Genomic DNA, 13,965 nt, shown 5'->3' with positions numbered 1-13,965 from the left:
GACTAGGTGAACTTCAAGGTTCTTTCTTGATCTAAATTTGGATCCTATGACTCTGTGGTCTACCATGTTGTGGAGAGGAGTCCGGTTGGGGCCTGCCTCAGAGGCCACTTCTTATTCTCAATTACTGAAATTCTTTGATTCTGTAAACCAAGCAGTCATTCTCGTATTATAATCCCATGAAAAAGGAAAAGGCAGAGGAGGAAGAGGAAACGGGAGATAAAGAGAAAGAGGAGAGGAAAATATTAAATTTTGATGAGAATAAAGAAAAGAAATGATGTCAAAATCCTCTTCTTCACAATCACACATGTCCCATGCAATGTCGACCTATTGTTACCTCTTCCAACCCATACCCTAGGGCACTTTCTGCCCCAAACAGCCTAGAAAGAGCTCAGAAAACACTCTAAATCGCAGGAGACCAAACCTTCCTCTTAGCATCTGATCAGTGCTCTTTCAGGTCAATTATAGGAAAACTTCAGGGGTAAAGAGAGTCAAGCTCAAGGTCCATTTACATAAAATTCTCCTCACTGGTGGAATTTGTTGACTCTGTTCTGGGAGTAGGGGAATTAAGTTTCTCTTGCTTCAAGAACCTGTAAAAAATCTTCTCTCTCAAACCTGGAAGCCAAAAGACCAGGCTCTGTCTTCTCCCAAGTGCTCAACAAGTAATCAATCTCCATCATTAAAGAGAATTTTCTTCAAATGGGCTTTGGTTACACACACACACACACACACACACACACACACACACATACACAAATAGAAAAGTAAAAGCAGTCCTTACTCTCAAGGATATAATATTCTAATTGGCAGGGGAAGGAGAGATACATATTGAAGGTTTTAGCTGCAAATCAGATGGAAAGATCCATTGGTCTTCAGAGTTTGGAGGCAAAAAAATATAGCAATGCATTGTCTTGGACCTGTAAGCTCTTTAAGAGTACCAATTATTTCATTCTTTTTATTTGTATCCCCAGAATTTAGCAGTGTTTGGAAAAGAGAAAATACCTAATAAAAATGCTTATTGACTCCTGACAAAAATCTGATGGACTCTGGGTAAAAAATGAGATAGATATATGGATGGATGGATGGATGGATGGACAATGTCTGTGTGTGTGTGTGTGTGTGCGTGTGTGTGTGTGGAGAAACAGAGAGAGAGAGAGAGAGAGAGAGAGAGAGAGAGAGACAGACAGACAGACAGACAGACAGACAGACATGGAAACAGAGAGAAACAAAAAGACAGAGAGAAAATCGGGATGGACATGACCAATGCAGTGATTTGTTTTGCTTAGTTATCAATTAATTTTTTCTTTTCTTTTAAAAAGAAAAAAAGGAGAGAAAATGGAATTTGGCTGAGAATGAATTATTTTTAAATGTGTGTTGATATGATTGGTGACTAATCTTTAGATCCAAAGGGTAAAACTGGAGATAATGGGTAGAAGTTACAGAGGCAGATTTATCATTCATGTAAAGAAAACTTTCTAATCATTCATACTAGAGTAGAATGAGTTGCCTGGGGAGGGCATCAGTTCTCTCAAAAGCTGAATGAAACTAATATAGAGAATTGAACCAAATAGTCTCTGGAGCCCTTTCTTCCTATTCTTACTCTTCTTTCATTGTCTCACTCTCTGTTACTCTACCACTCAAAACTCACAATCACACTGTTTCATATACTCTCAGATATTGAAACATCCTCTCAGATTCAAGCTCACTTCTCCACTCCATGGTCAGTCATTCCATCAAGAATGCCTTCTTGGACCCAACACCAACCCTAAGTTGTTTCTTAAATAGTCCATCTGACAATCATGATATTGTTCTTTTCTTAAGCTCTTCAACCTCTGAGAAGAGGTGACTATGAGAATCTGAAGAAATGAAAACAGAAGAGAAAAGAAAGAGTACTAGAGGAGGGACAAGAATAGGAGAGAAAAAAAGGAGAAAAGGAAAGAAGAAAAAAGGAGAAACAAAGGAAGGATTTAGAAGTAGAAAGAGAAAGGAAGATGAGAATTTGGAATGGGGATAAAAAGCAAAAGAGGAGGAAAGGAAAATGGCGGATCTATACAAGACAAACAACTAACCTTGTTTGACAGAACCATGCATGACAGAACCAATCAATCAGTTTGATTTGCCTTGAGCAGTCAACTCCATCTATAAGGACACTGCTGCTAAATTGATTGTGCAGTGATCCAGAGAGATCTTGGAGATGACCAAAATTGACTGTTTTCTCCAGGTCACAGTCTATTTGATTGCCCTGATGAGACATGGGTAATGTGTACTGTACCAGTAAAGGGATCTGTGTCCTTTGAAAGTCAGAACCAATAATGAAATTCAGGGAATCAGAGGATTTTAGAGCTAAAAGGCACCAGAAAGATTATCTACTTCAACTCATTGATTCAATAAATGTTGAGTTGAACTGAATTTATTTTACAGATGAGTCTTCCTAGTGGGATCAGAGAGATCAGGTCTAAGGTCAAAGAATGAGTTATTTTATTTAAATAGCATCTATTATACCTCATTCCATCACAGATATACTTTGCCACATCTCTATTGTATTTTATCAAACTCTCTAGTATACCTGTTCTAAAATTTTATTATATTTTCTGCCTAAATGTCATTTTTAAATATAATGATCTATGGTAAGAAATACAAACTCTTCCAGAAAGAGATGTTAGAGAAACATACTTATTTTCAATCCTATGATAGAAACCTCACTAAATTACAAACCAGCCAGGAAATATTTCACGATTAAATTTCAGTTATTCAAGGCGACAGACTCATAAACACAAAACATCAGAGATGTGAGGGACCTTGGAACATAGATTGTCACGGTGCTGGGAAGAACCTCAGGATATAAAATGTCAGAGCTGAGAGGGACCTTAGTTGCAAAATGGATGTCAGAATTAAAATGGACTTTGGAACATAGAATGTCAGAATTGAGGAAAACTTTAGAATATAGACTGTCAGAGTTGGAAGGAACTTTGCCTTTTTTTTTAATTCCCTATTTGGTATTTTGTTTTTTCACCAATTACATGCAAACCAATTTTTAACATTTGTTTTTGAAATTTTTGATTTGCAAATTTTTCTCCCACCCTCCTGCTGCCCTCACTGAGAAGAGAAGCAATGTGATACGGGTTATATATGTGCAGTCATACAAAACATATTTCCATATTCGTCATATTATAAGAGAAAGCACAGATTGAAAAAGAAACTGAAAAAAATAAAGTTAAAAAATTATTCTTCAATCTGCATTCAGACTCCATTAGTTTTTTTTCTGGAGATGGTTTTCAATTTTCATCATAAGTCCTTCAGAATTATTTTGAATCATTGTATTTCTGAGAATAACTGACATTCACAGTGGATCATCATACAGTATTGCTATTATCGTGTACAGTGGTCTCCTGGTTCTTTCACTTTATATCAGTTTATATATCTTTCCAAGTTTTTCTGAAAGTCTTCTGCTCATCATTTCTTAAGCACTCCCCCACTGATGAGCATCTCCTCAATTTCTAATGTTTTTCTTCTGGCTACTGTCTCCCCCACTATACCCTCCCTTCTATCAGCCATCCTCCTTTTATCCCCTTTCCCTTCTTCTTTTCTATGGGATAAAAACGATTTCTATACCCAACTCCATAAAACTGTTTGAAGAAAATTTGGGAGAACTCAGGCAAGCTCCTTGCCTTTCCTCCACCATTTTGGTCCTGCCCCTCTGGGAGGGATTTTAAAACATAAAATGTCAGAACCTGGAAGGACTTCAGAATATAAAATATTAGAGCCAAAAGAGACCTTAGAATAATATAGAAGTTTAGTGCTAAGAGAGATCTCACAATAGAGAATTTTGGAACTAAGATAGACCATTAGAATATAGAGTGTCAGAATTAGGACTATCAAAGCTGAAAATTTATAACTTAGAGCACAGAGTTTTAGAACATAGAATATAGTATCAGACCTGGAAGAAGCCATAAATTATAGAATGTCAGAACTGAAAGAGCCCTTTGGACAGAGAATATAGTGTCATAGTTGACAAGGACATCAGAATTTAGAACATGGAGTGATAGTTCTGGAAGTGACCTGAGAATGTAGAACACAGAATGCTAAAACAGGGAGAGATTTCAGAATGTAGGGTTTCAAAGCTGTAAGGAACCTTAGAACATAAAATATGGTTTCTTACAAATAGTGAAATGGCTTCCCCAGGGTTCTTAGTATGTGTCTGATGTCATTTTTGAAATCAGGGAGAGGATTCTTTCTTTCTCCAGGCCTGGTGCTCTTTGTGCTATGGCACCAGTTAGATGCTCCATAATCTGGGCACTTAACACTTATTAGCTAAATCTGATTGCCTCACCCAAAATAATAATAATAATAGTATTTAATAGACATACCCATTTAACAGATGAAAAAGCTAAGACTCAGAGAGATTAAGTGGCTTGTTCTGGTCCACACAATGGATAAGTAAGTGTATGAGACAAAATTTTAACTCAGATTTCCCTAACTCCAAGGATATACTCAACTCATCCAGCCGCCATTATGCCATCAAATGAGGCAATATTTGGAAAGCACTTAGGATTGTCCTATTTCAGTCATGTCCAACTCTCCATGACCCCATTTGGGAATTTCTTGGCAGAGATACTGGAGTAATTTATCATTTCTTTCTCCATTTTGCATATTTAGAAACTGAGGCAGACAGGATTAAGTGACATGGGAACATATACCAAAGAGGAAATGCTGTTTTTCTCTGCCCTCTCCCTCACAACCCACCTCCAACTTCATATTTGTTCCTAAAACAGGAGCTAAGTATCAGAAGCTGCCCACATTAGCATTCTAAAACCTGCAGACCCTCGGAAGTCAAATCCTAGCACTGGTCTCCTGGCAAGAAGGAGCATCAGAAGCCGAGGTGTAAGGAAGAGAGTTCATAGAATATAATATCTAAAGGAAGTTCCAACAACTGGGCGTATATGTGTGTGTATGTCCGTGCACAAGAAAAGCAATAATAGTAATAATAATAACAGCTAACATTCATATAGCACTTCAAGGTTTGCAAAACACTTTCCACATTAGTCCCTTTGAGTGGAAGCAAGGGAAGAGATAGGGATGCAAGGAGTAAGAATTTGGGTGTGTGAAAGCCTCAGCCCCACCAGGTGCTGAGGTAGCCTGTGTTCTGAGTTCTAATAATACCGCCTATCCACTCACACATACACACATGTGTATACGCACACACATGTACACACATGTGCACATGTATACACACTATATAGTAATATCTGTTAGAGAGACTCAGATTCTGCAGTAATGACAAGTTTGTGTGTTCTCCATGGTTCCCAAAAGTGTTTGAGGGTGAAAGGAAGGGAACAAGTAGATCCACTCTTGAGTGGTAAATCCACAAGTGCTTCTACAATTAAAGCCTTCCCCAATCGCTCTTAATTTTAGGGCCTTTCTACCTTTCTTTGTATATTTTTCTTTAGGTGTCACACCCCAGAGTGTAAGCTTTTTGAGGGCTGGAATTGTCTTTCGCCTCTTTTAGTAAGTTCGCCCAGAACTTAGCATAGTGCCTAGCACAGAGTAGGCACTTTATAAATATTTAAATAAAACTACAGTTTCAACTAGAGTTTGGGGTGAGAATGAGGACATCAAAGAACCCAGTTCCCACAGGAGGGGTTTCCCAAACAACTATAATCACCCCAATCTTGCCTAACAGGGAAAATTGGGCTACTAAGAAAGGGGAAATAGTGTTCCCCAACTGGCTAGTGATTCTGGTGGGGAAACCAGTATTTGCTAGATTCTCCTGCCTGGAATTTCCTGGCACATAGTAGCTGCTTAATAAGTGCTTATTGATTGTTTATTAATTAAATATGAGAGCACGGATTTTTTTCGGTTTGGGTTTTGGGGGAGAGGCAGTGCTGAGGGATACACAATTAATTTGTGCATCTCCAGCCTCCTTCTGTAGCTATGGCTGAAGAAACCTCCCTAGTCCTTGAAAGGCTTTTTCCAAAGTCCACATGGGAGATGCCATAATCTTATTAAACTTCAGAGCAGGAAGTATAATTCTCTCCACTTACTAGTGGAGTAAATGGAGCTCACAGTTACCAAGCAATTTGCCATAAGTCACACAGGGAGCCATAATCAGGAAAAGACTCATCTCCATAATCCTTAGTCCGATTCCCCATAGAAACACCCTCTTGTAGACGCGACATCAGTGACAGAAAGACTTTGAAACAATAAGACAAGAGGCAGAGCTGGAGAGAGACATATGAAAAAAAGAACGAGCTTTTAATATTCCCTACAATGGCAGGGCCAGCACAAGAGCTAAGGAACAGCAATAAGAGTGAGCACCCAGCAACACTGATGCATATCGGCCAACCTAATATGGAAGGAGGCTGATGCTGCTCAGTGGGCAGCACTTTATCATTTTCTCAGAGATTGTATCAGCTTTATAATTTCTTCCACCACTGACTCCTTGCTGTCTCATTTGTGTTATGAAGGGTAATGGTGTTTGCCATCAGGAAATTAAAGGCTCCCCTGAATAAGGGTTCTTGCTATCAGCACTCTGGACTCTTATTGAGCTTGAAGTCACCATCAGATTTGAGCAATGAAAGGATATGAAAAGGAACAAAGACAAATGAGATCAGCTCCTCACCCAGATTTCCTTTTGGAGGCGACTTTGGCAAAGTCTTAGATATTTCCAAGCTATTCAACAAACACACAACCAAGTTTTTGTCCATCAGCTCCAGGAGAGCATTCTGGAGCCATGTTTCTCCTGGCTGGGTAAGAGGGGAATTGCCAAAGCAGAGGCTGAAAGAGCGAAGTTGTTCCAAGAGGTTGTTCCCATCTAGTCTAGTATGGATTCCAAGGTCCTTGTGATGCTCCTGCCTCTGAGTTAAGCATCAGAAAAACTGTGCTTCATGGTTAATATATATTGGATCTAGGAAACATATATTGCCATCTAGGAGAGGGGGAAGGGAGGGAGGGAAAAAATTTGTAACTCAGGGTTTTTCAAGGATGAATGCTGGAAATTATCTATGCATTTTTTGAAAATATAAAGCTTTAAAATTAAAAAAGAAAATTGTATAGATGATGATTATTTTTTTAAAAAAGGAAAAGGAAAGTTTTGCTTTCAGACTGAGTTTAAGGTGAGAGTAAGGGCATCAAGGAGCCTAGGTCCCAGCAAAGAGGCTTTCTCAGACTGATTCCTGCCTGAAAATTGAACTGCTCAGGAAGAGATGAGAGTATTCTCTAACTGGCACCAATCCTGCTAGGAAAACCAATATTTGCTAGAGTCCCAAATCATCAATTCCCCAAGTCAGTTGTCTACCCATACCCATTGTTCCTCCTGAAAACATGGAATATTTTTCCTTTTCTTTGTTTCTTAAGATGTGGAACACTTCCTGACACATCCTAAATGCTTTTTAAAAATCTTGTTGAAAACAATCGAAACTATCGCAAAAGTATAAAGACAAGGTTAGCCCCAAAGAAGAGACCTGAAAAGACATCTTTTCCTCTTCCTCCTTTATGAAGAAGTGGGGGAATAAGGGTAGAGAATTTGGGGAATGACAGGGATGGATCTGTTCATATGCTGATCAATTTCACTTTTTTTCTTTTTTTGTCATTCATTGTTATAAGAGACAGCTCTAACCTGTGGAAATTTCATTAAAACTTTGAAAGTAGGAGTGGCCAGGTGGTACAGTGGATAGAGCACCAACCCTGAAGTCAGGAGGACAAATCTGGCCTCAGATACTTAATACTTCCTTAGCTGTGTGACCCTGGGCAAGTCACTTAACCCCATTTGCCTTAGCAAAAAAATTTTTGAAAGTATAAGGCAAAGGGGAAGTCTTTTTTCTAAAAGATAACTCAACTCATTATGTTCTTATATCAACAGCCAATTAGCCTTTCAAAATTTATGTATTTTATTCATTTCTTTTGGTTTTATATTTTCTAGATTTCACACAGCTCTCATCTTTCCTCTTCTCTCCTTTCACAGAATTAAAATCAAATGTATTGTGTATTCACGTGTTATTATTGCTGAGAGAAGTCTTAGGCCATAGACTGAATGCATCCCCTTCAGTCTATAAATATGGAAACTTGGGCAGCAAGAGGAAATGATTTCAGGGTCACTCAGGCAGTAAATGGCAGAGGAAGTTTTGAACTCAGGGCCTTTGCCTACAAATACAATACTCTTTTTCATTGTGCCAAATTGCCAGGCAAGTTTCAAGGACACAATTCTGGAAGGTGGGAAGGGGTCCAGAAACTCTCCTTCATGTGTCTGAGCATGGCCAGCTTCTCACCCATCATTCTGAAATGTAGTTATTCATTGCAGAAAGCTAGAGATCATTTACTCCAACTACCTCATGAGTAACAGGCAAAGTGGGTGAGTGAGCCATCCTGTCTAACCCAGTTCCCTTCATCACCTCAAGCCAGGAAGATGTGTACCAACACGAGAAAAAGCAGCGCAATGACTAAAGAAGGGGGAGGAAAGAAATCCTCTCAGTGAAAGCCTCCCAGAAAGCCAGTGGGGAAATTAATGAAATAAGTAAACCTTCCCCCAAAAGAGCCTTAAATGATTAATATAAGTACTCTGAGGTTATCGTTATATGTCCTTCCTTCTCAAAAGGACCAACAACATCAGGAGGGTGATGTCTTGACTTGCAAGTGGATTGGATTTAATTGAGGTTGGGCTGTGCAAAGTCACCAGCCATAGGTCAAGGCCATTGGCAATGGCCCCATTTTGAGGTAAAAGAAAATGAAATATCAGAACTTTTCCGCCTATTGGCTACATAAACTTCTATATGAAGTAAGTTCCATTCATAAGGCTTTGATCTAAATGGTTTTCAAGAGATAAAAATTGGAAGGGGGGGAAGGACACCATCCTTCTCTAACCTCCATCTTGGTCAAACAATATCTGAAATATTCTTAAATTTAGAGCTGGAGATAATTCTAAAGGTCCTTTTGTCCGAGCACCTCCCTCCATCTCATAACTAAGGAAATTAACTAGGAATTCAAAGATTTGTCCAAGATGTGCAGCTCATGCTACAAGGGAATAGACACAAGGGCGTTCTTCTAAGATCACTGAAAGGGATAGGAGCAATTTCATTTAGCTAAGTCTCGGTGAGGATATGATAGCTGTGTTTAAATAAAGCAGCAGCAAGTTGGAGTGGGGAAAGTGACAGAGTTAGAGGCAGAAGATCCGAATTCAAGTCTACCTGTATTTATGACACTTACTCTGTTTATATACATTATATATACATCATACATCTCTTTCATGTTATGGGGAAAGATATTTATAAAACTGAAGATGCTATGAAAATGGTAGTGATTATTAAATAATAGAAGCAGAGATGAGATAAGTGATTTCATCTGTACAAGGAACTTCTAGAAGAGAAATCTACTTTTTCTGCTGCAGGTTGGTAATTTTTCTGCAATTTATACCCTTAGAGAATTTCCTGTAGCACTAATAGGTTAAATGACTTACCCAGAGCGCACAATCTGAAGTAGAACTTGAATCTAGGTTTTTCTAGCCTTAAGACTAGCTCTTCATCTACTATATCTCATATATTTCACATTAAATATTAGTTCATGTTTTGTTTGTAATACCTGGGAGCATCCTCCAATTCACAATAGATAACCTGCACAAAACCACCCACTGTTGAAGATACCATGTGGGTCTATCTGTAAATACTCAAAACCATAGTTTGGGAGCCCCCACCTTGTGTGTACCTTTACTAGTCAGTCAGCCAGAGGAAACAGTTCTAAGCAAAGGCATTTAATGAAATAGCTCAATTAAGAAAAGTAGGAGCTCACACAGCTAGGGCTAGTCTCCCTCAACCACACAAAACCATCAGTGGGAAGAATAAATATGTGGCTGGGCATACATATTTAAAATAATGTCTGGAAAAGACCAAACTTAATGGAAACAATTCATCTAGCAGAAAATATATAAGAAAAACCAGGAGGAAGCGGATTAGAGGGATAGTAAGGTGAGGAGGCATCTCAGTGTAGAACTGAGCTGTAACCCCAGTTACATGTTTAGCATATGTACCTCCACATGTACACCCATTCCACAAGCAATTCCCACAGACGTGGCCCCCATATTTGTGTCCTCTCCATACTTGCTTCCTATATGAGTATGTCTTCGTATGCCCTAGCTTACACATCCCATGTGTATAGAAACTGCCATATATAATTCCACCGGACAAAGGATGTTAATGCCTTATGTTTTCAGCTTCTGTTTTTAACCAGAGTCCTTAGTAGTTAGATTTGTTTCTTACTCTTACTCTTACTCACAGGAAGGTAAGTGAACTCTACCATCACTTTTAACTTAAGACTTAGAGACTTTCTTGTTAACTTTCTCCTTTAATCATTATTGATCACGAAAAAGATATTTTTGATATATTGTTAAAAAAAAGTTTTTGTACAAACAAAACTAATGCAGACAAAATTAGAAGGGAAGAAAAATGTTTTTACAGTCAAAGGTTCTGATAAAGGCCTCATTTCCAAAATATATAGAGAATTTACTCAAATTTATAAGAAATCAAGCCATTCTCCAATTGATAAATGCTCAAAGGATATGAACAGACAATTTTCAGATGAAGAAACTGAAACTATTTCCAGTCATATGAAAAGGTGCTCCAAGTCATTATTGATCAGAGAAATGCAAGAGAAAGGGACCCACGTGTGCAAAGATGTTTGTGGCAGCTCTTTTTGTAGTAGCTAGAAACTGGAAACTGAGTGGATGCCCACCGGTTGGAAGATGGCTGAATAAGGTATGGTATATGAATGTTACAGAATATTATTGTTCTGTAAGAAATGTTCAGGAAGATGATTTTAGAGAGGCCTGGAGAGACTTATATGAACTGATACTAAGTGAAGTAAGCAGAACCAGAAGATCATTGTTCATAGCAACAGCCAAGATTATATGATGATCAATTCTGATGGATGTGGCTCTTTCCAACAATGACATGATTCCAACCAGTACCACTTGTTCAGTGATGAAGAAAGCCATCCACACTCAGAGAGAGGACTGTGGGAACTGAATGTGGTTCACAACATAGCATTTTCACTCTTGTTGTTTGCTTACATTTTATTTTGCTTCTCTTTTTTTTCTTTCGCAGCAGGATAATTGTATAAATATATATATACATATATTGGATTTAACATATATTTCTACCATGTTTAACATATATTGGACTACTTGACATCTAGGGGAGGGCATGAGGGAATGGGGAAGAAATTGGAACATAGGGTTTTGCAAGGCCAAATGTTAAAGAATTGTCCATGCATATGTTTTGAAAAATAAAAAACTTTTGTATTTTTGTTTTTTCTTCTCGGGTTATTTTTACCTTCTTCATAAATCTGATCTTTCTTGTGCAACAAGATAATTGTATAAATATGTATACATATTTAACATTTATATTTAACCTATACTTTAACATATTCAACATGTATGGGACTAACTGTCATCTAGGGGAGGGGGTAGAGGGAAGGAGGGGAAAAGTTGGAACAGAAGTTTTTGCAAGAGTCAATGATGAAAAATTACCCATACACATATTTTGTATATAAAAAGCTATAATACTTTTTCCTCTAAAAATGCAAAAACCCTAACATCCAATAATTAGATCAGGGGAAAGAACCTTCCTAGATTGTTTTCTTTCTAGGAATGGTCAAGGAGATTCAGAAGGATGAGGATAGTGTCCTTGGAAAAAACAAGAAAGCTTAGAAGAGGGGAAGGGTTGGGATTAAAAATAATGAGTTTTATTGGGACATGCAATGAATAATCAAGCAGGTGATGGGATGGGGGCTTCTTCACAAGATGTGGCCCCTGAATGGTGACAGAGAACTTTATAATTACTCTTTACACAATTGGCTAACTGGATGAGCCAAAAAAAAAAAGACTTCAGGAATCATTAGTGGAAACAAGGAGTCAGCTGGAGGAATGATGAATCTACTGGGTAACAAGATTTGCTGATAGATGCTGATCAATGGAAATGTTAGAAAGGATGGAGAATAATGAAAGGAAGCCAAGATGTCAGGTCCAAGGGGCAGATAACGAGCATAGTCATTGATTCAGGTCTGGGCCAACACAGTTCTAAGTGTGAAGCTGAGAAGAGTCAATTCCATCTCCGATCCACCTTCCACGAACCTGACAAATCGATGCTAGTAAAACATAGACCTGCATGTCACCTCCTGGCAGTGGTTCCTATTGCCTCTCAAACAAGCAAACTCCTCGGCCCAGACACACAAAACCTTCTTCAATCCTCAGTCTTTTATCCTATCATTTCCTTTCCCATATTCTCCACTCTAGTCCGACTGACCTAGTAACTGGCGCCTGTGCATGACATTCCATTTCCTGCATCTCTTGTTTTGCACAGAGGATCCCCCAGGCCTGGGATGCAATTTCTCCATGTTATAAAATCCTGAGCTTTCTTCAAAGCACAGTTCAGGTTTCACCTCCTGCATGAAGCCTTCCCTGATTGCTACAGTTCTTGTACTCTTCTTGTGGAAATTACTTTGTATCATTGCATATTTACTCACTTGCCCACATGCTGGATCTTGTCATCAAATCAAAATTTCGGGTATTTTCTCCAGCCGACTCCTGTGTCTGGCAAGTTCTCCCTCCTCATCTCTGCCTCCAGGCTTTGCTGGCTTCCTTTTGGTCCCAACTAAAATCTGGAAGCCTTTCTCAACTCCTCTTAATCCTTGTGCTTTCCTCTGTTGATTTTTTCCTATTTATCCTGAGTAACTTGATTTTATGTATTTGTTTATTGTCTCCTCCATTAGACTGTGAGCTCCTTGAGAGCAGAGACTATCTTTTGCCTCTTTTTGCATCATGAAGGCTTGGCACAATGCCTGACATACAGAAGGTGCTTAATAAATGTTATTGACTAAAAAGGGGGCTTTTAATTTTGCTGTGTAGCCTCAGCTCCAAAATGGTGAATGGCACTTGATGCAGAAAGACAGTTCCTTATAAGCAACTTCCTTTCCCAATGCAGAATGGCACCCTTTCTACAATCTAGTCTTCAAGTTGCACGGCACATCATAGGTGCTTAATAAATGTTTGTCGAATTTGTCATTGTGATGGAGAGAGCCATTTGCACGCAGAGAGAGAACTGTGGGGACTGAATGTGGATCACAACGTGGTAGTTTCACCTTTTTATTGTTGTTTGCTTGGTGTTTTTTTCCTTTCTCATTTTTGTCCCTTTTGATCTGATTTATTTTTTTTTTGTACAGCATGATAAGTGTGGAAATATGTACCAAATAATTACACATATTTAACCTATATTGAATTATTTGCTATCCAGGGGGAGGAGACAGGGAAGGAGAGAAAAATGGAACACAAGGTTTTACAAGGATGAATGTGAAAACTATCTTTGCATATATTTTGAAAAATAAAAAAGCTATTATTATAAATAAATGTTATTTTGACTAAAAAAAGAATTTGTCAATGAATGATCAAATTAAGTAGGTCAAATGAAAGGAAAAACCTGCTATTTAGATGGTACTAACCTGGGCTCAGAGACTGGGTGAAACCAGACAGGAACCCCAGAAATGGGTTAAGACCATGAAAAGTTGGAGGGCATCAGGAGAGAATGGGTTAGGGTACTTCTGCCAAAGTATACTTTGGCTTATCCCCCTTACTTTTGTGCCTTGAAAGGGGCAAAGCTAAGTGGTACAGTGCTTTGAGCTTTGAACTTGGCATCAGGAAAATCTGAATTGAAATCTACTTTTATTACCTGTGTGCTGCTGGCCAAATAATTTAATCTCTGCCTCCCTTTCTCTTCCAGAGCCATCTGGGTCTAGTGGCAAGATATAGATGAGGACGACTGGAGATGGCCCTAGATGCAGTGGGAGACCAGAGCTTTTTTAAATTATTAATACTATAAAACCCTTATTTCAGTCCCTAGGTGCAAAGTCTTGGATGCCCGGCCCAATCTCAATCCTAGTGATATTTATTTGAGATCTAAACTGATTTATCTCAGTTAGATGGTAAGATAT

Source organism: Sarcophilus harrisii, chromosome 2, assembly GCF_902635505.1.
Source record: "Sarcophilus harrisii chromosome 2, mSarHar1.11, whole genome shotgun sequence".
Taxonomy (NCBI): domain Eukaryota; kingdom Metazoa; phylum Chordata; class Mammalia; order Dasyuromorphia; family Dasyuridae; genus Sarcophilus; species Sarcophilus harrisii.
This window is presented reverse-complemented; position numbering follows the sequence as displayed.